This window comes from Pristiophorus japonicus, unplaced genomic scaffold, assembly GCF_044704955.1.
Source record: "Pristiophorus japonicus isolate sPriJap1 unplaced genomic scaffold, sPriJap1.hap1 HAP1_SCAFFOLD_325, whole genome shotgun sequence".
NCBI lineage: Eukaryota > Metazoa > Chordata > Chondrichthyes > Pristiophoridae > Pristiophorus > Pristiophorus japonicus.
The window spans coordinates 64,068-90,326 of NW_027253052.1; the positions used below are offsets into that span (position 1 = coordinate 64,068).

The window sequence follows — 26,259 nt, forward strand, 5'->3', positions numbered from 1 at the left end:
AAGTGCAACATCCCCACTGACACCTGGGAGTCCCTGGCCAAAAACCACCCTAAGTGGAGGAAGTGCATCCAGGAGGGCGCTGAGCACCTCGAGTCTCATCGTCGAGAGCATGCAGAAATCAAGCACAGGAAGCGGAAAGAGCCTGCGCCAAATCTGTCCCACCCACCCCTTCCCTCAACGACTATCTGTCCCACCTGTGACAGAGACTGTGATTCTCGTATTGGACTGTTCAGCCACCTAAGGACTCATTTTAAGAGTGGAAGCAAATCTTCCTCGAATCTGAGGGACTGCCTATGATTGTCCTTCAACAACTGCCATTGACCCAGGGTTGGTCTCCTTGCTTGATGATAATCAAGGAGTTAGGAGTTTGTCAAACCATGAAGTTAGATTCTGGTGGCATATATTTCTGCTGCTGAAATCCCAATGTCTCAGGGATGCCCATTTTAGGGCTGCTAGATCTGTCCTTAGACTTGCATAGAAATACTTACAAACATACAAACAGGTGAAGACCATCTGGTCCATCGAGCTTGTCCCACACAATTGCGATCATCATCATAGGTAGTCCCTCGAAACGAGGATGACTTGCTTCCACACCAAAAAGGGATGAGTTCACAGGTGTTTCAATGAAGGTCCTAATATTCCAGATCCCGAACTACATTCTGAAGGGTGGAAGATGCCTGTGCGTGGATTTTTTAACGTGTGGTGTGTGTTACACACTGGCCACCACAAGGGCTTGACAGAGCTAGGTTTTGGTCCAGTAGCAAGGGTTATCCAAGACGACTGGAGACTTGCTCTGCTACACGGACCTAGTGCACACACACATCGCACTGTGGGCTGGCCCGTGCTGCTCCTGGCACCGAACTCATGCCTCTCCTGGGCCCCGATCACATCCCTCCACAGTCTCTCGCTGTGTCTGCCCACGTTCCAATCACCGACCTGGACCTTGCTGACGTCATTCTTCGCTGCCGTGGCCCTCCTGCACCAGCTGGCGCTACTCCCTGAAATGGTCTCCACGATGCTCCCAGGCCACCGCACCTCCACTCCTTTTATGGCCTCGACCTGCCACTGGTGTTCTGAACAGTCCAATACGGGATGACTGAACAGTCCAACATGGGAATTACAGTCTCTGTCACAGATGGGTCAGACAGTCGTTGAAAGGGTGGGTGGGACTGGTTTGCCGCACGCACTTCCGCTGCCTGCGCTTGTTTTCTGCATGCTCTCGGCAATGCGACTCGCTCTCCCGGATGCATTTCCTCCACTTAGGGCGGTCTTTGGTCAGGGACTCCCAGGTGTCGGTGGGGATGTTGTATGTTATCAAGGAGGCTTTGAGGGTGTCCTTGAAATGTTTCCTCTGCCCACCTTGGCTTGCCGTGTAGGAGTTCTGAGTAGAGCGTTTGCTTTGGGAGTCTTATGTCAGGCATGTGAAAAATGTGGCCCGCCCAACAGAGCTGGTCGAGTGTGGTCAGTGCTTCGATGCTGGGGATGTTGGCCTGATGGAGGACACTAACGTTGGTGCTTCTGTCCTCCCAGAGGATTTGCACGATCTTGAGGAGACATCGTTGGTGGTATTTCTCCAGCGATTTGAGGTGTCTACTGTACATGGTTCACGTCTCTGAGCCATACAGGAGGGCGAGTATCACTACCGGTAGACCATGAGCTTGGTGGCAGATTTGAGGGCCTGATCTTCGAACACTTTTCCTCAGGCAGCTGAAGGCTGCGCTGGCGCACTCGAGGCGGTGTTGAACCTCGTCGTCAATGTCTGCCCTTGCTGATAATAGACTCCTGAGGTTTGCGATACACTCCACCCTACCTGAAACCATGTGATCTCCTGGCAGAGACCAAAAAAACAGGCCAATTTGGGAAAAAAGATCTGGGAATTTCCTCTCCGACTCATCTAGGTGATCGAAACTAGTCCAGGAGATCCTAATTTCTATAAGAGGTGATCTCCGACCCAGCCAGAATCAAATCCAACTCTCGCCTGAAGGGTGTATGAATGTTGAGCATTTGCCCTGCCCACATGCATAACACTACACTTATGTAAGTTATACATCATTTTCCAGTCTTGAGCCCAATCTCCCAACACATTAAGATCTGCCAGAAGCAGATGAGCATCATCTACAGTTCTAACACTTGCACAGTGCTTGGTATCATCTGCAAATTTGCAGAGTGTGGCCCCAACAATCCAGATCATTAATAAATATAATAAAGAGCAACAGTCCCAACACCAATCCCTGTGGGACACCACTGGTGATAGGTGTCCAAACAGATGCAAATCCATCTATAACTACTTATTGTCTACATCCTGCCAGCCAGTTCTGAATCCAGCTTGGTTGAGTACCTTCTGGTTAAATCTGATGCAGAGAGGGATGGCAACTCAAGGGCAAGGTACAGAGTTTTTGGCAGAAGCTGAATAAGAGGTGTGTTTTACCAACCATCATCGACAACTTGATGTCAGACACTGAAGTAGTCATGGAATCGAGGTTAATGCTGGATAGGTAACGCTGGGTGTTGTTGGGCAGCTGTCTTACTCTTTTTGCTTAGTTGCTTTAAATGTCGGAATTACACACACACTCCGTTGTAGAAATAGCAGGATTAGGTCGTTTATTTTAAACATTCATACTACACAAAACCAGTATGAAAGTTACTGAGAGATTCACTTCATAAAGACAGCATACGCTCTCTACTTGTGAGACAAACACCTTCCAATCTCGAGTGCCGACAAACTGATGTCTCTCCTCACTCTTATACAAAATCATAGTATCAATCACTCTTATACAAAATCATAGTATTAACATACAGACAATGTAGACTAAATGACCATTGTCCTGAAATCACGTCTAACTGCTTCATGAATTACAGTACACAAGCCAGGTGATCAGCAGGAGTTTATACAAAATCAAGTTTTCGATTCCATGTAGAGTATCAATGGTACCTACAAATAGTTACCATACAGATGATGTAGACTAAATTAACATAGAGATGATGTAGACTAAATGACCAGCTACCCATTGTCCTGAAATCGGGTCTCATTGCCGCAATCAACCCTTGCCATGAATAACTGTAAACACACAGGTGATCAGATTGACACATTTGAATGGCTGCATGTCGTCTAGCATCCTGTTTTTGTGAGACATCCTGCTTTGATCCAAACTTCAGTCAGAAAGCTGCTTCAATATTTAACCCAGCCAGCATATGTCATCTCCAGACTGCACCAAAAGCGAAGCATTTCAGAAATATGGACTTTCGCTCCCAAGTGACAGGTGTCATCAGCATACATTTGGAAACTGACCCTTGAGGTTAATATCTCTTAGGGTCTTGCCTTAGATACCATCTCAGGTTCAGTGGGATCAGTTTCTCTTTTAAGGCAATCCCACATCCCTTACATGCCAAAGATGACTCAGACAGTCCAATATCTACTTATACAATAGTGTAATCCAGGTATTTGCTTAATGCTATCATGGGCTACCCCGAACATCTCCGCAGGTCAGGGCTTCAAAAAGAGCTGGAGCACCGAGCCGTAGGACATTGTGGGCTACCCTGACCTGCGAGAGAACATCTCCGCAGGTCGGGGCTTCAAAAAGAGCCGGAGCAGCCACTGCAGATTCCAGCGCGAGCTGACACAAGTGTGCGACCGCTTCGAGGTGGGCGAATGGGTAATGTCATCAGGACCCAGGTCGCCGTTTGGAGCGTGGGCAGGAAAAATCCAAATTCACTTTGTGTCAGAAGCACTTCATTAAAGGGGAGGGCCAAGCTCTGCCGACTCTGCGGGGGGGGAGGGGAAATAGGTCCCTACCTGGACCATCAGGGAGCGGGATGCCATGGCTGCAGCCCACACACAAGCGGAGTGCCGGGCTGCAAGATCGCAGCACGGACCCCGCGATCCATCAACGAGGCCATTAAGTTGGACATTTCTTTTTACAAATCCCCCCCTCCCCTTTAATTTTCAGCCCCCCCCCGAGCGCCATATGCGACCCCTGAAGCTGCTGTTGGCATCGCCCGTCGCAGTTTCAGGGGGCGCTACCGAATTTTTGCTGCGGAGTGAAAATGGGGCACTGCACACGATGATGATGTCGTCATCGCCGACGCAACAGAACAGGGCACGACCAGTTATCGCCACCACTAATCTCCTGCGGAATTTTGCGGGAGACGTTAACAGGAGAAAAGTCGCTTATGCCCCATTAGCGCTAACGGGAGGTGCAAATGCCCCGAATTTATCCCCAGACCCTCTACAATTATCCTTGCCTGGTTTACAAGCCATACTCTCCCCTATAATTACTCCTTGCCCCGTTGACCTGCTGAGTGTTTCTGGCAAGTTCTGTTTTTACTTCCGATTTCCAGCATCCGCAGTATTTTGACACAGGAGATTCGCTCGTCTTTTAAAAAGACAAAGACAGTGATGTTTCGACATCAACCCCCAGAGCTGGGTAGAGGGGCTCGATGAATGCTTGCTGCAGTAAGGTGTGTAGCAGGGTGAATTTCCTGTCGGACACACTGTAAAACGAGACCGTTCCAGCCTCAAAATCCATGTACACTCCCACTCTGGTGGGGTGTCCAGTGGTTAGATAGGTCACTTTGGCCTTGTAGAGAGCAGAAAGTTCATCCTCAACTGAGTAGAGACACAAAGACTGATTGTTCATTCCCAATTCACGTTCTTTGCCCTGGCCTTTGCGGACTATGCTCCTGTAGCTAACTCCAATTCCCCACCACGTGGCATATTCTGTGATCTTCACCTCCCAATATGAACGCCCGCCGGTCAGTCCCTCAGTACAGAGGACCTGCTCATAATACTCAAACCTCTCTGGATTGTCTAGGCACAAGAACTGCTGGCCAGATCCTGACACGGATGTGGGACTGCACACAAGATCGGATATGCTGTGTCTTCATTCAGAGTTGGTTTCTGTCCATCTGTGAATTAAAGAATAGAAGGAAACAAATCCGTAAATTTATACAGCACTTTTCACACCCTCAGCACTTCACAGCCAGTTAATTGGTTTTGAAGTGTATTCACTGTTTTGTAGGCACACATAGCACCAGCTCAAATGGGACCTTGCCTGTCCATCTGAGGGAGAAGACAGGGCCTAGAACATAAGAAATAGGAGCAGGAGTAGGCCATACGGCCCCTCGAGTCTGCTCCGCCATTTAATACGATCATGGCTGATCCGATCATGGACTCAACTCCACTTCCCTGCCCGCTCCCCATAACCCCTTAATCCCTTATCGGTTAAGAAACTGTCTATCTCTGTCTTAAATTTATTCAATGTCCCAGCTTCCACAGCTCTCTGAGGCAGTGAATTCCACAGATTTCCAACCCTCTGAGAGAAGAAATTCCTCCTCATCTCAGTTTTAAATGGGCGGCCCCTTATTCCAAGATTATGCCCCCTAGTTCTAGTCTCCCCTATCAGTGGAAATATCCTCTCTGCATCCACCTTGTCAAGCCCCCTCATAATCTTATACATTTCGATACGATCACCTCTCATTCTTTTGAATTCCAATGAGTAGAGGCCCAATCTCCTCAACCTTTCCTCATAAGTCAACCCCCTCATTCCCAGTTTAACCTCTCAGCAGCTCTGCACTGTGGCACTTCCTCAGGATTTAACCAGAGTGTCAGCCTGGATTATGGGCTTAATTCTTACAGTGAGACATGAACCCACAACTTTGTGAGTTAAAGACAAGAGTGAGCTGAGGCTGACATCTATGATCCAAGATCTGTAGGTGGTAAATGTGACTACTCTCCCAATTACTCATGCTTTCTGTGCACCATAGATCGACCCCCGGCCTGTGAGCACCATCGGAGCAGGCCGGGGAGCGGAAGGAGCAGCATGGCAGCATACCACTCCAGGGAGCAGCACGTGCTGGAGCAGGAGAGCAACAGCAGTGAAGAGGGATGTCACCAAGATCTGGGTCACTGATTGGAGTGTAGGCAGGTATCGGAGCGGCGAGGTCGGGAGGAAGGAGCGGCGAGAGAATATAGGGGGACGTGATCGGGGCCCAGGAGAGGCGCGAGTTCAGGGCCCAGGGGCAGCACGGACCAGCCCACACTGCGATATGTGTGCGCACTAGGTCCGTGCAGCAGAGCTGGTCTCCAGTCGTCTTGGTTAATCCTTGCCACTGGACCAAGACCTAGCTCTGTCAAGCCCGTGTGGTGGCTGGTGTGCAACGGTCACCCCACATTAAAAAAATCCACGCACAGGCATCCTTCAGGATGTAGTTTGGGATCTGGAATATTAGGTTCTTCATTAAAGCAAGTCATCCTCGATTCGAGGGACTGTTAATGATGATGAGATCAACAGATGGAAATACATACAAGTTGCAAAACACAAACAAACCAATCTATCACCTATCCAATCTAATCTTGAAAATCTGCATAGTTTTGGCCTCGCCCACTAACCACGGAAGTGAATTCCACACCATCACAGCTCTGTGAGGTTGAGGATTCAAGATGGCTCCTGGGCTGGCAGCTCCATAGGGAGCTCCTTTGCTGTGTAACTCTAGCCTTGGCCACCCTTTGCCTTTTCTCCCCCAATCTCCTCTATTCCACTGTTTAAGTCCCCCTGGCTCTAACTGGGTGCATTCTAGCCCTAACTACAAGTTCAAGCTGATAGTTTAAAGTTACCTGGGCCCACGGCCCATCCCCCAACCCCCAACCTTGGCTACTCTTTGTTTTACTCCGTGATCCCTGGATCTTTGCTCAAATTTGGCTTCCAAATTCCTAGATTCTCTGGACGCCAAGCCTATCCTTCTCCACTGGACTACACTGTAAGACTCAGCAGCTGTCTCTAAGCTGCGATTCAGTTGCTTAAGTTTCAAGGTAATGTTGTCTAGCTACAGCCGATCCCCCACAGCTGCTGTTCGCTGCTGGGTTTATGACTGTCCTATTGGTCTTACTGGGTTTTCATCTTTATTTTGCTACAGTGTGGCCCAGAAATTCATTCTTCTCGGCCATCAGCTTTCTCTGCTGCTTCTGTATCTTGAGGTGGTTTCCAACTTTGCCGCCGTTTTCCTGCCCTGTGATCGTTTCTGCACACCTTCTGGATGTTCATCCTAATGGAAATACCTCCAGCAGTGCGCCCTCTGGTACTCCACCCCTCAAATAGCTTCTTGACTCCCTCCACACCTCTCCCCGAATCTTTGTCGATGTTCTAAGCTAACTCCACCACAACTACGTTGACCTTTTTCCACCACGGGACCTCTGACTTTAACTTTGGACTCCCATCTATTGTCTCAAGGAAGAGGCATATAAATTGGCCAGAAAAAGCGGCAAACCTGAGGACTGGGAGAAATTTAGAATCCAGCAGAGGAAGACTAAGGGTTTAATTAGAAGGAGGGAAATAGAGTACAAGAGTAAGCTTGCAGGGAACATAAAAACTGACTGCAAAAGCTTCTATAGATATGTAAAGAGTAAAAGATTAGTGAAGACGAATGTAGGTCCCTTGCAGTCAGAATCAGCTGAATTCATAATGGGGAACAAGGAAATTGCAGACCAATTGAACAAATACTTTGGTTCTGTCTTCACTAAGGAAGACACGAATAATCTCCCGAAAATAATAGGGGATGGAGGGTTTAGTGAGAAGGAGGAACTGAAGGAAATCCTTATTTGTCAGTAAATTGTGTTACGGAAATTGATGGGATTGAAGGCTGATAAATCCCTAGGGCCTGATAGTCTGCATCCCAGAGTATTTAAGGAAGTGGCCCTAGAAATAGTGGATGCATTGGTGGTCAGACTCTGGATCAGTTCCTATGGATTGGATGGTAGCTAATGTAACCCCATTTTTTAAAAAAGGAGAGAGAAAACAGGGAATTATAGACCGGTTAGCCGGACATCGGTGGTGGGGAAAATGTTGGAATCAATTATTAAAGATGTAATAGCAGCACATTTGGAAAGCAGTGACAGAATCGGTCCAAGTCAGCATGGATTTATGAAAGGGAAATCATGCTTGATAAATCTTCTAGAATTTTGTGAGGATGTAACTAGTAGAGTGGACAAGGGAGAACCAGTGGATGTGGTATATTTGGACTTTCAAAAGGCTTTTGACAAGGTCCCACACAAGAGATTAGTACGCAAAATTAAAGCACATGGTATTGAGGGTAATGTATTGATGTGGATAGAGAATTGGTTGGCAGACAGGAAGTAAAGTATAGGAATAAACGGGTCCTTTTCAGAATGGCAGGCAGTGACTAGTGGGGTACCGCAAGGTTCAGTGCTGGGACCCCAGCTATTTACAATATACACTAATGATTTAGACAAAGGAATTTAATGTAATATCTCCAAGTTTACAGATGACACTAAGCTGGATGGCAGTGTGAGCTGTGAGGAGGATGCTAAGAGGCTGCAGGGTGACTTGGACAGGTTAGGTGAGTGGGCAAATGCATGGCAGATGCAGTATAATGTGGATAAATGTGAGGTTATCCACTTTGGTGGCAAAAACGCAAAGACAGAATATTATCTGAATGGTGACAGATTAGGAAAAGGGGAGGTGCAATGAGACCTGGGTGTCATGGTACATCAGTCATTGAAAGTTGGCATGCAGGTACAGCAGGCGGTGAAGAAGGCAATTGCCCTTTCAAATTCCCAACTCTCCAGCCTTTGGCCCTCCATTCACTGTGAAATTTCTGCAGCTCCTGATCTGTTCAATCATACTCTCACCACCACCTTTGATACCCCTGTCCCCAATAATAACTATTATTGTCTCCCACCTTGATCGTTCCTCCTGGTATGGCACACATCTCTGCTCCCTTAAGTTCAAGGGACGCAAACTCGATGGTTTATGGTGGACTGGTTTAGCCATTCATCACCAGATCTGGCTGGACCACATAAAGCGCTACTCGGCCCTAACTACTTACTATTCCTGGATTATCCTGGAATGCAAAGATAACCCTCGGCTTCACTTCCCCATTACAAACCATTTTCTTAAACCCCTCTTCCCTGCCTCCTCCACCCTTACCTCCAACAATGTGCAAGGAGCTCAGGGACGACTTTGTCTCCGAGATTGAGACCATCCGTTCAGCTGCCTATGCCGCTTCCCTCCCTTCCCCTAGCCCACCGGGCCAAACTTCCCATAAGGTTCCCCCCTGCCGTGGCCCTGATCTCCCAACTTTCTCCAGTTTCCGATCTCCCGTCATGCCCTCTCCAAGCTCATCCTGTCCATGAGGCCCACCTCCTGCTCCCTCGACCTATTCACACCAAACCGCTGACCACCCAACTTCCCTTACTGGCCCCATGTTAGCGATATTGTTAACAGTTCTTCTCCTCTTCAAATTTTCTGTCATCACCCCTCTCCTCAAAAGATCCACCCTTGACCCCTTCATCCTTGCAAACTAACTCCTCCATCTCTAACCATGGTAATCTATCCCTCTCCATTCTTCTTGACCTGCCTGCAGCCTTTGACGTGGTTGACCAACCCATCCTCCTTCAACACTCCTTCTCTGCCGTCATGCTGGGTGAACATAAGAGCATAAGAAATAGGAGCAGGAGTCGGCCACCTGGCCCCTCGAGCCAGCTCCGCCATTTGATATGATCATGGCTGATCTGGTCATGGACTCAGCTCCACTTCCCTGCCGCTCCCCATAACCCTTTATTCACTTATCGCTCAAAATGTTTTTATCTCCGCCTTAAATATATTCAATGACCCAGCCTCCACAGTTCCCTGGGGCAGAGAATTCCACAGATTTACAACCCTCTGAGAGGGTGGGACTGCCCTCACTTGGTTCCATTCCTAACTATCCAGTCATAGTAATGGCTTCTCTTTCTGCTTCTGCACCATTACCTCTGGTGTCCCCCAAGGATCTATCCTTGGCCCCCTCTTATTTCTCATCTACATGCTGCCCCCCGGCGATATGGCATGTTGGCCTTCATAGCGAGAGGATTTGAGTATAGGAGCAGGGAGGTCCTACTGCAGTTGTACAGAGCCTTGGTGAGGCCACACCTTGAATATTGTGTTCAGTTTTGGTCTCCTAATCTGAGGAAGGACATTCTTGCTATTGAGGGAGTGCAGCAAAGGTTCACCAGACTGATTCCCGGGATGGCAGGACTGTCATATGAGGAGAGACTGGATTGACTAGGCTTATATTCACTGGAATTTAGAAGAACGAGAGGGGATCTCATAGAAACATACAAAATTCTGAAGGGATTGGACAGGTTAGATGCAGAAAGAATGTTCCCGATGTTGGGGAAGTCCACAGTCTAAGGATAAGGGGTAAGCTATTTAGGACCGAGATGAGGAGAAACTTCTTCACTCAGAGAATTGTGAACCTGTGGAATTCTCTACCACAGAAAGTTGTTGAGGCCATTCATTAGATATATTCAAAAGGGAGTTGGATGTGGCCCTTATGACTAAAGGGATCAAGGGGTATGGAGAGAAAGCAGGAATGGGGTACAGAAGTTGCATGATCAGCCATGATCATATTGAATGGTGGTGCAGGCTCGAAGGGCCGAATGGCCTACTCCTGCACCTATTTTCTATGTTTCTATACTACTAGGGAAGGAATGACTGCATGAGGTAAGATTGATATTTTTGTTTTTTTGTGATTTATCTTTATTTCGGATGAGTAATGTATGGAGAATGTTTTTTGTTCTAATTATTTTTTTTGCAGGGACGTCTCTCTTAGGTCGCTATGAAGCTGTTTTTTTAGCATGGGATATTCAGTGCACCCGGCCTAGCGCCCTAAGAGAAGTGTGGAACACTTCCCTTAGTGCTCCACTCCCCTCTCAGGGCGCAAAAACTGAATTTTGCTGTGCCCGGCGCTAAACGTTTTCTGTCGCTAAGTTTAGCGCCCGCCCGACATTGGGCTAGAGGGATTCTTAGGCGCTAATGTCTTTTGTCCCCGCCACAAACTCCATTCCCTAGACACTGACTCCATCACAATCCCTGACCACTGTCTCATGCTAAACCAGACTGTTCACACCCTTGGTGTCATATTTGACCCGGAGATGAGCTTCAACCACATATCCATCACCAAGACCAATTATTTACACCTCCATAACATCACCTGTCTCCGCACTTGCCTCAGCTCAGATGATGCTGGAACCCTCATCCATGCCTTTGTTACCTCTTCACTTGTCTATTCCAACGCTCTCCTGGTTAGCCTCCCATCTTTCACCCTACATAAACTTGGGGCCCATCCAAAACTCTTCTACTGATATTATAACTCGCACTGAGTCCCGGTCCGGCATCACCTCGATTTTAAAATTCTAATTCTTGTCTTCTAATTCCCTCCCTGGCCTCACCCCTCCCTAGCTCTGTAACCTCCTCCAGCCCTACAACCCTCTGAGATATCTGCACTCACCCAGTTCTGGCCTCTTGCACCTCCCCGATTTTAATCGTGCCACCATTGGTGGCTGTGCCTTCAGCTGCTGAGACCCCAAGCTCTGCAATCCCTTTAATCTCTCAGCCTTCTTACCTCTCAGTCCTCCTTTAAGACGCTCCTTAAACCTACCTCTGACCAAGCTTTTGATCATGTGTCCGAATATCTCTTTACGTGGTTTAGTGTCAATTTCTGACTGATTGCGATACCGTGTAGCACCTTGGAACGTTTTACTGTGGCAAAGACAGTGTGTAAATGCAAGTTGTGCACATGTGTGAAGACCTTTCTCCAGTCCTCTGTGCTACATCTCTTACATTCAATCGTGTATCTATGGCCCCTCGTGCTTGACTCTCTCAACCTCTGGAACAAGTTTGCTTCAATCTCCGCAGGCCCATCCTTTCATCATTTTAAACATCTGTATTAATCTGCATTGTCCTATCGAACAGAGACCCAATATTTCAAGCCTTTCATTGTATTTCTTCACACCAGGCAGTACCTAGTGAATCTACATTGTAGCCAATTAAAAAGCCTTAATATCCTTCCTGCAGCGTGGAACCTAATATAGCACACCGTGCCCAAACTGAGGGTCTTACAAAGGCTTTATATATGCTCATCATTATCTCTTGGCTTTTATATTCTACACCTCGTGATAAAACCCAGAATTCCATTAGCTTTTTTCACAGCCTTATGAACCTAAAGCCTTTAATGTCCCATGAATCTGTGCCCATAATTCCCTCTGCTCTCCCACAGCACCAAATCTATTTCCATTTAGAATATAATTACTTGGCGTTTTTTTTTAATCAAAATGCATCAACAGAACAATCCACCTACACTCTTCCTGTTCAACATCCAGGCAACGGATTGAGAATTGCAGAAACGTATAGTGAGTGAGATTAGGCAAAGTTGGCAAGAAGAAATTTTAAATAAAATATTGGCCAGGGCAGCAGGAGAACTTGTGACGCTCTTCCTTGAACCGTGCCACGGGACCCTCCTCATCCACTTGAGAGGATGAACAGGGTTCCGGCCTAACGCCCACAAGAGAACACAAGAAATAGGAGCAGGATTTGGCCATTTGACCCTTCGAGCCTGCTCCACCATTTAATAAGATCATGGCTGATCTGAGAAACGACAGTGTCGCACCCTGCCCCTCCACCACCAGGACCACTCGCTCAAGTCTCTCTGGAATGGGGCCCAGACCCACAACATTCCATACAGAGGTAAGAATACCATTGCTGGGGGCGGAGGAGAGAGGCTAAAACATAGCCCGATGTCATGTATTCAACCAGCATTGTAACCCATATATAATCTGACCCAAGTTGTACACTGTGAACAATGACCACTACGTGGTGAACTTGTGGGAGACACTCCTAACCTGGACCTTCAGATATAAAAGGGGAAGCTCCATCCACTTCCATCACTTGGGTGCCAAGGAATAAAGGACAAGTCACAGACTGACCTTCTCTCAAGCATGGGCCTCGTGCGCATTTATACTGTGTAGTAAGGACATATCAATGGCGACGAGAAACTGGGATTTAAACCACGTGAGCATGGCCACTAGCAGATCAGACGAGAGGTACTGTGTTAAGGAATGGTTGGGACAGAGATTCAACATTGTTAAAGCAGCACACAGTTCTCCAGGCAGACAAGGGCAGTCGGGCATGCCCCAACATGCAGTCGAACCCAGAGAGGGAGTTCGACAGAGACAATGGCAAGTTGAACGGCGATTCACGCCATTGCAAGGGACAGTAATGGCGCACTCAAGGACAATCACAGGGGCAGTCAGGGACGATCGATTGGCAAAGGGACCTTTTGTTTCCAACAGCAGCTCATGTTGGAGGCGTGGAGGCACACACTCAGCCGGAGTTTGCAGAGATGAGCAAAATATCTGCAGAATTGCAGAAATGAACGCTGGGGGAAATCGCTGGAAGCTGAAGTTCAGCGAGTTCATGTGGAGCACGTATATAGTTCATACACCAGGACGCCACCGATAATGATGAAAGTGCTCCTCAGTGGCATCCCAATATCAATGGAGCTAGACACAGGGGCCAGCCAGTCCCTGATGGGTATCAAACAGTTCGAAAAGTTGTGGGCGTCCAAGGCCAGGAGGCCAAAATTATCGCCGATTGATGCACAGCTACGGACATATAAAAGGAGATCATTCCAGTGCTAGGCAGTGCCACGGTAGTCGTGACCCACAACGATTCGGAGAACAGGTTGCCACTCTGGGTTGTCCCGGGGGACGGTCCCGCACTACTGGGGAGGAGTTGACTTGCTGTCATGAACTGGAAATGGGGCGATGTCAATGCAATTTCCTCTGTAGAGCGAGTATAATGCTCACAGGTCCTGGACAAATTTGACTCATTATTTCAACCCGGCATTGGCACTTTCATGGGGGCCAAGGTAATGATTCACATCAACCCGGACGCCAGGCCAGTACACCATAAGGCCAGAGCGGTGCCGTACATGATGCAGGAAAAGATAGAAGGTGAATTGGAACACCTGCTGAGGGAAGGCATCATCTCGCCAGTTGAATTCAGTGACTGGGCGAGCCCGATTGTGCCGGTGCTCAAGGCGGATGGGTCGGTCAGGATATGTGATGATTACAAGGCCACCATCAATCGGGTGTCACTCCAGGACCAGTACCCGCTACCGAGAGCGGAGGACCTCTTTGCGACGCTATCCGGTGGCAAACTTTTTTCAAAATTGGACCTGACCTCAGCTTACATGACCCAGGAGCTGGCGAGTGAGTCAAAGAAGCTGACTACCATCACGACACACAAGGGGTTGTTTGAGTACAACAGATGTCCATTCGGGATTCGCTCGGCCGCCGTGAACTTCCAACGAAATATGGAAAGCCTCCTCAAGTCGATTCCAGGGACGGTGGTTTTTCAGGACAACATCCTCATCACGGGTTACGAGACTGAAGAACACCTCCACAACCAGTTCTTGCAGACGTGCCCCACCTCCCTTCACGCATGGCACCGCACGCCGTCCGACGTCTAGAAGACGCGGTAGGCAGTCCCCTCGTGCACCACATTAAAATGACCTTCCGTCGTCTCCTCCCGCGCCAGCCGGACATAAAGCTGGCGGCGGAAGGAGAACACGTGGCGCAGGCTGTTCTCCCTGAGGCCGAGCGGTATGGGGTTGATCCCCGACCTTACCTCCCCCAGTTGGTGTAGGTGAGGGAGGAGGAGCTCAGCGGGAACAAAGGGCGGGACGTTTGAAATGATGACCCTCTGCGCGGTGGCCTCGAGAGGGTCCACCGGCAGAAACGTCCCGCCCACCGTGAGCCCCTTTTCAAGGGCCAGGGACACCGCCCACTCCGACCCCAGGAAGAACACAGCCTTCCCAGACATCTTTGAGGCTGCGACAATGGCCGAGGGGCCGACTACCCCAGCCATCGCCCGCACGCACTCCTCGATGCTCATTGTGGGGTGAGTGTAGCTCTTGACCCCGTGTTTCTTGGTGATAAGTCTGAAAGGTGGCAGGGCAGCAGGTGGCGCAGGAGGTGCCGTGGATGTGGTCACCACCTGCGCATATGTCCTTGCTGGCCCTGCCACCGGCGTGGATGGGGTCGCCATCACGGGGTCCCTTTAAGGGCTACACCCATCCCAAAGTCACAGGCCTTAATGGCCTTAATTGCCCTTGTTTCAATGTATGAGCAGAGGAGCTCTTAACGAGGCACACCTCTCCCCTAGTTGGCAATTGGGGAGGGGCCTTGCTCCCTCTGCTCAGTTGTTTTAGTTGTTTTTTTTTTATTAAAAAATTAGGAGGAAGGGCTCTCAGAGAGAGAGGGGAGAGACAGAGAGAGAGAGATAGAGCGAGGGGGTGTGGGAAAGAGGGAGGCTGCGAGGGCGTGTGGGAAAGAGGGAGGCTGCGAGGGCAGGTCTCCCCTCACAGCGATGGGTGGGTGCACTCCCCAGATGGCAAAAACAAAAACAAAAACACAGTCTTTGGGGTGGTCTTCGGGTGGGGGGAGAAGATGTCTTCACCTGGGGCAGCTGGAGCCACACAGGCACACACTCCCAACGATGTTAACCAGGGTAATCAATAGTTATCAGCCTGGTAGCTCCAGCTATCCCAGGCTAGGCAATGGGGGAGGGGTGTTTCAATGGTGTGTGGGGCCTAGTTGTAAGCAAGGCCCCCACACACTTCCACACACACACACCCCCCGCGATGTTCCGGCCCTCAAAGTCTTCTTTCTTCCCCCCACCGATACAACAATGTCTTTCGGGGAAATGCACCAACACCCACCTGTAGAATGTTGTAGAATCTCCCTCCTTCCACACAGGTTGTTGTTTTCTCCCCCTCTCTCCAACTCTCTGTAGTTGTGGTAAATAATAAATGTTTCTGCGCTCCTCCTCTCCCTCCGGATGTTGAATGGGTAGCAAACCAGCCCTTTCCTCCTCTTCCTGGGCTGGTCTCAGGGCTCACTCCGGGCCTTCCTCGGCAGGAGTAAAGCAGGTAGCTCCTTCTCTCTCAGCAGCAGGGCTCCAACTGAATAGGCCACGCCCCCACTGCTCCATAATTGGTCCTTGTGCATGAAACTCTTTTTGGAGTTTATCTGAAAAACATAAAACATTAATCCGTGCCACCCGACCTGGATGACACACCAGACATTTACAAGGCCCTTTTTTTCTTTTTTGTGTTTTTTTTTGTGTTTTTTTTTTGGGCACTAAAATCACATTTTTTTTTTCCAGTGCCCCCTATAAAAGGGGAGGGGGACACTAAAAGCACCGGCAATTAAAACAAATTAAACTTTAAAACGTAAAATCAAATTAAAATTTGGTTGCCGGGCGTGATGATGCACTCCAGTCCCTCCGGTGCCCACCTCTCGCGGAAGGCCGCGAGCGTACCGGTGGACACCGCGTGCTCCATCTCTAAGGACACCCTGGACCGGATGTAAGAGTGGAAGAGAGGCAGGCAGTCAGGTTGAACGGCCCCCTCGACCGCCCGCTGCCTGGACTCCTTGTGCATGAATCCCAAAAAAAAGTTAGTTTGCAGGTACAGCAGGTAATCAGGAAGGCGAATGGAATGTTGGCCTTCATTGCGAGAGGGATTGAGTACAAAAGCAGGGAGGTCCTGCTGCAACTGTACAGGGTATTGGTGAGGCCGCACCTGGAGTACTGCGTGCAGTTTTGGTCACCTTACTTAAGGAAGGATATACTAGCTATGGAGCGGGTACAGAGACGATTCACTAGGCTGATTCCGGAGATGATGATAGATTGAGTAGACTGGGTCTTTACTCCTTGGAGTTCAGAAGGATGAGGGGTGATCTTATAGAAACATTTAAAATAATGAAAGGGATAGACAAGATAGAGGCAGAGAGGTTGTTTCCACTGGTCGGGGAGACTAGAACGAGGGGCACAGCCTCAAAATACGGGGGAGCCAATTTAAAACCGAGTTGAGAAGGAATTTCTTCTCCCAGAGGGTTGTGAATCTGTGGAATTCTCTGCCCAGGGAAGCAGTTGAGGCTAGCTCATTGAATGTGTTCAAATCACAGATAGATAGATTTTTAACCAATAAGGTAATTAAGGGTTATGGGGAGCGGGCGGGTAAGTGGAGCTGAGTCCATGGCCAGATCAGCCATGATCTTGTTGAGTGGCGGAGCAGGCTCGAGGGGCTAGATGGCCTACTCCTGTTCCTAATTCTTAGGTTCTTATGAGGGCGTTTCTATTGAGCTATGAGCATTATTTAAGGTGTAATCTCTGTATTATCACATTACACAGTTAATCTGTATGAAAACGAAAGAAAGAACATTTGTATAGTGCCTTTCACATCCTTGGGACAACCAAGTCCTTTAGAAGCAGTGAATTACTTTTGAAGTGCAGTCACTGTTGTTACTCATGCAACTGTGGCAGACAATTTGCACACAACTAGTCCCACAATCAGCAAATGAATGAATGTTCAGATAATCTGTTCCTCCTGGTCTTTTGAAAGAGGAAGAATGGCCAAGACACTAGGAGAACTCCATGCTCTTCTTGAAGTCGTGCCATGGGATCTTTTATGTCCACCAGTCAAACGGCCTTTTTTCCCCATCGCCAATATTTTTATAAATAATAAACAAAAATGTTAAAAAAAAATGTAAAAAGTACCGATGTCTGTCCAATCCAGTGCTGCTGTGATAACTAGTAACAAGGTAGATACAAGTACAGCCTAATCATGTCTAAGCCTGAGTCCAGATGTTAATCTACAGCACTATTATTCACTTTTTTTGTCTAGGATCACAGCTCCAACCAGTGTCTGGTGGGGTATGATATCTGACCTTTGAGAAGATCGAAATGGATGAGAATGGTCTATGCAGTCCTATTTGAACATATAAAAGCAGAACAGGGTTAAATGGTGTCTTGACAAACCAAATCAATAGAGGAATAGAATAAAAAAGCGAAGATCTCAGTTAAACCACAAGAGGTAGGTACCCTGTAATACAAGTCTGGATCAATGTGGTCTCCTGGGCTAGTTTTGATCACCTAAAAAGTAGGAGAGGAATTTTCCAGATTTTTTTTCCTTAATTCGTCCAGGTATTTAATTTCCCAGGAAATTACATGGCTCCAGGGTGGGTAGGGAATGGCAGGATAGACAGTTGTTTTTTTTCTGACTGATACTTTTGTATATTCGTATGACAATTCTAAAATAGGAGGCATAGTAAATGATTCTGAGGACCAAAGGAAGCTGTCGGGGATATTAAAAACAACAACATGTATTTACATAGCGCCTTTGTCCCAAGGCACTTTACAGGAACATTATCAAAGAAAACTTGACACTGAGCCACGTAAAGAGCTATTAGGAAAGATCACTAAAAGCTTCATCAAAGATGTAGGTTTTAAGGAACATCTTAAAGGAGGAAAGAAAGGTGGAGATTTTAGGAAGGTAATTCCAGAGCTTTGGATTTCGGCAGCTGAAGGTACCGCTGTCAATGGTTGAGGAATGAAAATCGGGGAGTGCAAGAGGACAGAATGCAGGCAACCAATTTTTGGATTTACGGAGGATGCAAGGTGGGAGACCAGCCAGGGGTGCATTGGAATAGTTAGAGTCCAGAGATAGCAAAAGCATGATTGAGGATTTCAGCAGCAGCAGATCTATGGCGGGGTGGAGACTGGTGACATTATGGACTGCAAATAGACAGTCTCGGTGATGGAGAGGATGTCGGGTCAGAAGCTCAGGTTAGGTCAAATAAGACCCCACGATTGTGAACAGTCGGGTTCATAGAATCATAGATGTTCCATCCTCAATTTCGAGGAACTGCCTATGATGAAGACTTGCTTCCACTCTAAAAGTGACTTCTCAGGTGTCTTGACAGTCCAATACGGAATTACAGTCTCTGTCACAGGTGGGGCAGACAGTGGTTGAACAAAAGGGTGGGTGGGTAGTCTGGTTTTCCATAAACTCCTTCCACTGTCTGCGTTTGTTTTCTGCATGCTTTCGGCGACGGGACTCGAGGTGCTCAGCACCCTCCCGGATGCTCTTCCTCCACTTAGGGTGGTCTTGGGCCAGGAATTCCCTGGTGCCGGTGGGGGTGTTGCACTTTATCAAGGTGGCTTTGAAGGGGTCTTTGAAATGTTTCCTCTGCCTACCTGGGGCTCGCTTGCCGTGTAGGAGTTCCGAGTAGAGCGCTTATTTTGGGAGTCTCGTGTCGGGCATGCGGACAATGTGACCCGCCCAATGGAGCTGGTCAAGTGTGTTCAGTGCTTCGATGCTGGGGATGTTGGCCTGATCGAGAACACTGACGGTGCTTCTATCCTCCCAGTGGATTTGCAGGATCTTGCGGAGGCAGCGCTGGTGGTACTTCTCCAGCGCTTTGAGGTGTCTATTATATATGGTCCACATCTCTGAGCCATTTGAAGGGCGGATATCACTACTGCCCTGTAGACCATAAGCTTGGTGCCAGATTTGAGGTCCTGGTCCTCAAACACTCTCTTTCTCAGGCGACCGAAGGTTGAGCTGGCTCACTGGAGACGGTGTTGGACCTCGTCGTCGATGTCTGCCCTTGCTGATAGTAGACTCCTGAGGTATGGAAAATGGTCCACGTTGTCCCAGGCCGCGCCGTGGATTTTGATGACTGGGAGGCAGTGCTGTGAGGCGAGGTCAGGTTGGCGGAGGGCCTTTGTCTTAAGGATGTTTAGTGTAAGGCCTATGCTCTCGTACGCCTCGGTGAAGATGTTGATGATGGCTTGGAGTTCGGCCTCTGTGTGCACAGACGCATTGATGTTTATGGCACAGGTGGATGTCATCGTGTCTGCCGAGCTGTGTTTCAGCCTCAGACAATGGCCAGGCAATGGAGTCGTGGCTAGGGAATGAAGTTGTGATGGGGACTGAAGACAATGGCTTCAGTCTTCCTAATATTTCATTGGAAGAAATTTCTGCTCACTCAATACTGGATGTTGGACAAGCAGCGCAAGAAATCCAAGGCAGTGGGAGGGTCGAGAGAGGTGATGGTGAAGTAGAGCTCGCTGTTATCAGCATACATGTAGAATCTGATACTGTGTTTATGGATGATGTCAACAAGGGGCAGGAAAAAGATGAGATATAGGAGGGGGCTAAGTGGCAGATGCTGCCAATGTAGCAGTAAAGAAGGAAGTAGTAGCAATATTGAATGATAAACATAGATAAAGAGGAGCATATTGATTAAGGTAATGTGGTTGATGTGTATAAGGACTTTCAAAAGGCGTTTGACAAAGCTGCACATAATAGACTGGTAAACAAAATTACAGCCCATGGGTTTAAAAGGAACAGTGGTGGCATTGGTACAAAATTGACTAAAGGACAGAATGCAGAGAGTAGTGGTAAATGGATGATTGTTTTTCAGACTAGAGGGAAGTGTACAGCGATGTTTCCCAGGGGTCAGTATTAGGACCACTGCTCTTTTTGATATTTCTTGACTCAAAGGGTTGTGAATCTTTGGAATTCTCTATCCCAGATGGCTGTGGATGCTCAGTTGTTGAGTATATTCAAGACATAAATCAATAGAGTTTTCGATACTAAGGGAACCAAGGGATATGGGGATAGTGCAGAAAGGTGAAATTGAGGTAGATGATCAGCCATGATCTTACTGAATGGTGGAGCAGGTTTGAGAACCGAATGGCCAACACTTGCTCCTATTTCTTATATTCTTATATTAATGACCTGACCTGGGCATCATTTCAAAGTTTGCAGATGTCACACAATTCAGAAATGTAGTAAACAATGAGGAGACTTCAGGAGGATGCAGACAGATTGATGAAATGGGCAGACACATGGAAGATGAAATTTAACACCGAAGTATGAAGTCATGGATTTTGTTCGGAAGAATAAGGTGCACATACACAAATCTTTGAAGGTGGCAGGACAAGTTGAGAAGACGTTTTTTTAAAAAGCATATAGGATCCTTTGTTTTATTAATCAATGCATAGAATACAAAAGCACAGGCATGATGGGTTCCTTCTGTGCTGTATGATTCTATGAACTCAAGGTAACCATGAGAGAACGTGAAGTGAAGCCATTGCAGGTGATTTTCTGATGGACAGGATAGGAATGGAACCAGATAAAGGCAGTCCCACCCAGCTGGGCAATGGAGGAGAGGCATTAGAGGAGGATAGTGTTGTCAACTGTGTCAAAGTCTGCAGACAGGACGAGAAGGATGAGGAGTGATGATTTACCATCATCACAGTCACATAGGATGTAATTTGTGACTTTGATAGGATTGTTTCAGTGCGGTGGCAAGGATGAGGAGTGATAGTATATAAGTGCTGTGGCAGGGGCGGAAACCTGATAGGAGGTTCAAACATGGAATTGCGGGAAAGTTGGGCACAGATTTGGGAGGCGACAACGCATTCAAAAGACTGGAGAGGAAAGGGAGCTTGGAGATGGGGCGGTAGTTTTCAAGGACAGATGGGTCAAGGAAAGGGATGATGTCAACTTTTCGAGATCTCCGTGTTCCTCCAATTTTGACATCTTGTATATCCCCCGCTTTTCATCACTCCACCATTGACAGCTGTCTCGGCCCTGACTTCTCGAATTTGCTTCCTAAGTCCCTCTGCCTCTTTACACCTCTCTCCTCCTTCAGGATGCTCCTTAAATGTTTCTGACCAAGCCTTTGGTCACCTGACCTAATATCTCCTTATGTGGCTTGGTGTCAAATTTTATGTGATAACTTGCCCGTGAAGCACCTTGGGACAGTTTTACTACATTAAAGGTGCTATATAAATGCATGTTGTTGCGAGGTTAAGAAGACGGTTTGTCGTGGAGAAGAGAAGCCTAGGGTTAATCTGCATTCCTCGATGATCCTGGATAAGTCAGCAATTTGGAGTATTTGGTGGAATGAGCAATAGCATGACAGATGGAATTCCATGTTCATAACTGTGACTGGTATATTTTTTTTTAATTATTGTGCTTTAAATGGGGAAATCTGGGTAATGTGAACTAGCAAAATTATTTGAGGATTCAGGTTTACAAGGTGTTCAAAAAACATCACCATATGTGGATAAGGCTTTAAAAAACAATGGATTACAGGGGTTTTATGGCAAGAGGTATAGGGAAAAAAGTTTTGATGTAAAACCGTAGTAATAGCACAGTTGGAGTGCTGAGTACAGTTTCGGCTCTGCGACATAGGAAGGATGTTGAGACAATAGAGAGTAAAGCACACAATCACCAGGATGATGCCTGATACGGGAAATATAAAGACTTGAATAAACTGAGATTGTTTTTGTGAAAACAGAGAGATTATGACGTGATTTGATAAGAGATGTTTAAAATTATGAACAGATGGAACAGAATGGATAGAAGCAAACTGTTTCCAGTGATCAAGGGGTCTAGAAGGATGGGACAGAGATACAAGATTAAATGTAAAAGATTTGGCACAGAGAGCAGGTGAAACGTTTTTACACAGAGGATTATGAGGCTGTGGATGTACCACCAGAGTTGGTGATAGAAGCAGAGAACATGTCAACATTTAAGAATAGGATAGATAAGTGGTTGAACGAAAGAGGAAGAAAGGGATAAAGGTACATGGGATTAGGACTGCTGCTCATGTGTCAAATATCACCACAAACTAGTTGGGCCGAACATCCTGTTTCCTTGTGGTAATTTCTATATACCTAGAATGCATTTACTTTATTAAAAAAATCTTAAATTTGTTACCAATAGATGACAAACAAATTACTAGTTGCATGAGATACACCTGGTTATCTCCTCTCTTCTTCCTCTTTATGTTCAAACTTGGATGGCAAAGCAGTACTGAGTAATTTTATTTATATTCATTTCTATCCCTGTTTTAAAAGTTATTTTTACCCCTCTTTTAGGTTGCCCATGCATGTAATATTGCCTAGCTGAGATGGTGGGAAAGTGACCTGCTCCCAAGCCTCTTCTATGCTGCTCTGTAACTACTGCTAGGAAGTGCAGGTAGTGACATGCTGCTTTTTTTGTTTTTGGCTTGATTTTGTATTTTTTTTCCCCCTCCTTTCTCCCTCTTCTCTTTCCCCACCCACCCCCGCCCCACTTCAAAGCACATCTTTGCTCAGCACTTTCCATTGGCAGCCTGCAATCTGAAATTACCATCTGGGAATTCACCGTTGTGAACTTGGGCCTGATCACTTTTATCACAAATAGTTTACAGGGAGGGTTCCAATTAAGCAAAATGATGCCAGTAAAATTGATAGCAGTAAAATTCCCTAGAGAAGCCATTTTCAAATAGGAGCAGTAACCACAGGCAGTGCTAAGGTTAGAACTGTAAATTGGAGTCCAACCTGGGACCATCCCCTTTCAGGGAAGATCTGGCTAGACTGGAAAAGTCTCAAACCAAATTTTGCACGAACTAGAATATGTGAAATGTGCACGTGCACTTACAATTTCTGAGTAGTTATTATGTGAGAAGTTTACATATACGAAGTTATCCATTGCTTAATCCACACCACAGTATCAACAACATGCATTTCTTCCAGCGCATATCAGTAACAAATTCCTGCAAAATTTTAATTCAAAATTCTAAAACATAATTCCAGAAATATGTAGACCCAGAGTCATTTCTTAATTTGTAACATTCTTGGAATTGCAGTATTAAAGTTATACACGATGAAAGGTGTAAACAGCTATGGAACTGGCACACTTACTAACAAAAGCCAAAACGCTACCTATAAACAGCAAGATTATGTCAGAATACATTTGGGTAGATGAGGCAACAGTCTTTTTTTTTTACAAGTGCTGCTACTCAATTCACTGTACCTACAGTGCCATAATACCATTCAACTATATTGGCTGGCGGAAACAAACTACTTGCCTCCGTGGAGATGTCAACAAAATCATTGGTGGCGAGCATATATTACCTTGGCACTCACCTCTACAGCTGGTTGACTGTGGTACTCTGTTCAATTAAAATATAACATCTCATATATAAAAAAAGGTAAAAATCCCATCTGGAGTCTGTGGCATGTCCAGTAGCTGGAGTTGTGGTCAGGTGATGATGAAGTTGACAGCTGACACAGACTAACTATGCAGTGCTTACCAATCTTGCTGGCAGGAGCAATGGACATGCTGCGAATTGGCACTCATTTCTTCTTCGCATATAATAGTAGCAATTCATTTTTTGATCAAGTAAAAGCAATGTATCTATACTTTAGCCAAATTCTGTATTGTGCTCATGAGGAAAGCATCTTATTACATAATTTGACTTATTCTATTTATCGTAGGTTTCAGTTTGTTAGCACTATTATAAAGATGAATCATTTTAATGTTCTCCATTAAGGAATGTGAGTTGCCTCTATCCTTTCTTTGTCCCAGCTTTGTAGGGGGTGGTGTTTTGGCCAGGTTTCTCTGACTCCTTGGTGTTTTCGAGGCACCCCACACCCTGGATTCTAGACTGAGGACTGATTTGGGGGTTGTGAGAAACTGAGGCAGAGTCAGTTGGGTAGGATGCAAAACTGGTTTTATTGTGTTCAAACAGAGTAAAAGGGCACGTTTTTAATAATCACAGTAATCAGGTACAAATAGGGAGAAATGACAACTCTAATGTTCGATATTTGGGAAGAACACATAACACATATAGCATATTAAAAGAACACAGTCCTCCCGCCTCCCAAAATACTTATGCACTAAACTTGGAAGGGGAAAACACACAAAGAACATCAACAGAGGTAGGAACAGTAAGAAAAACCCAACCTCCCAGACCCACTATCTAGCTATGTTCGAACTCTGAGCTTTCAGGGACCATGCTCACCAATTCCCTTTTGACAGTTCCAACTCCGGGGTTCACCTTAGTTGTCCTGGTCCTGTTCCAAACTCTGGGGTTCGCCTTAGTTGTCCGGGTTCTGTAGTCTTTACCCTAGACCTCGTTGGAGACTTCAACTTGCGTTACTTCTTCAGTTGGGCTGAGCCTGCTGATGCGGTAAGGTGCGTATTGGACCTGTGGGGTGAGTATTCACTTTTCCTTGGTCAGGGTGGTCTTAAAAGTTCTGTTAGGTAATGTTTTACCCCTTGGTAGCATAGGACCAGCTTGTAGAGTGGAAAAATCTTCGGTTTTTCTTCGGTTTTGTTGGGTTGGTTCCGGTTGACCGTTTGATTGGTCGCGATAGTCCGAAACTTTCCGAAAGTCGTTTTGAAAGCCTGTTTGCTGTCGTGGTGCTGTCCTTCTGGGTTTTAGAGATTCCTTTCGCCGATGTTTTGGGGTCCCACTTTTCGAGGCTGGTGTTAAACTTATGCAACGAGACTGCTACCTTAGTGGTGTCTCTAGAAGCACCCGTAACTGCCAGAACAGGCCTTCAATTATACTAAAACAGGCTTCCCTATCTTCACGCCAAATCAGTTCTTGGGCTTTGTTTAAACTGTTCTATCCATTGATTTTCAAATGTCTCCTTTGTCAGTGTTTTTGGTGGGCTAGTCAGCTGTAACTCGATTAGGGTGTGATAATGTGCTATCATTGGTTTTGCATTGTTTTAGGATTGCCCAGTTTCCTGGCCATCGAGTTGGACCCATGATTTCCATCGTGGTTGATTGGGTAATTGGCTTCTTGCATATTTTGGATGAGTTCTGTAGTTTAGATAATGGCTGGTAATTTAATTATCTCTTCAGGGCTGAATTGGTGCTGCATAGTTCCCCCAGACAGTCTGGGATCCTTAATACATGAATTTGCTTCACAGAGGTTAGCCCCACCTCCTGTATTCGGTAACTCTTTTTCGCAGCCAAAATGTTGTAGAATCTTAAAATTGATATGCTCCTTCCCAAAGATGTTTAGGGGATCTCAGGCTTCTGTAATTTAGGTCCATTTTGAATTCTCTTTTCAAAAAATCCAAACACTGGTGAGGGAGGGGGTGGGGGTGGGGGTGGTTCTATGAGGTTGACCCCCTTTTGCCTTTTTCCTTTTAAAACTTAGATCTTAACTCAAATCCAAAGCTCATTTTTAACAGTCCAAGAGGAGCTTTTCTTTAATTTTCAGGGAGAGGGACTCATGGGAATTTTTGGGAACCCTTCAGCTTCATAACCAACCAACAAATCTCAGTCCCCAAAATGAATTTTCACTTGCAAGTCATGGAGCTAGTGTGTATATTTCAGTTTTGTGATTCTATGCAAACGAGTTGAATGTAACACTGTTAACTTTAATGTTGAGTGAAATAAAATCAGTACTTATTGTTCCAAGTACTGGTTTTATTCCATATATCCTCCAGCCCAAAGAGGTTCAGTGAACAACAGATAGAGACTTGTGTTATAGAGGCTGATCTGAGAGCAAGAAAAAGTCCAAAGCAAAACTACTACTTTAGAGGAGAAGCAATATGACCAGGATATTTAAAACTGAGCCAAAACACATAATCTGAACTTTTCAAAGGGAGATGGGGGAGGGGAAGAGAGAAAGGTGGTGGGGGGGGGGGGAGGGGGTGGTGGGGGAGAGAAAAGGGACGAAAAAGATAACAGGATGAGGCTGAAAGGACAGGACAGTGATCATCCTCAAGCAGAATTTTTGCAAAATTGAGAAAAATCCACAGCGGAAATACAGTT

General features: G+C 46.6%; 1 protein-coding gene across 12 annotated transcripts in view; it reads left to right on the forward strand.

Moving 5' to 3' along the window:
• LOC139249565 (zinc finger protein 462-like) overlaps positions 1 to 26,259 on the forward strand; it is a 302,212-nt gene that overhangs the window by 55,082 nt on the left and 220,871 nt on the right. For 2 of the 12 annotated variants that reach the window (XR_011591205.1, XR_011591208.1), the window contains 3 exons: positions 5,764 to 5,924; positions 17,524 to 17,712; positions 22,578 to 22,677. The exons of 6 other annotated variants lie outside the window; for them this stretch is intronic. The gene's annotated coding sequence lies outside the window, so the exon portion shown is untranslated. Of the gene's footprint in view, positions 1 to 5,763; positions 5,925 to 17,523; positions 17,713 to 22,577; positions 22,678 to 25,206; positions 25,265 to 26,259 lie in introns of all 12 variants that reach the window. 4 more of the 12 variants (XR_011591206.1, XR_011591211.1, XR_011591207.1 and 1 more) reach the window with 4 other exon arrangements.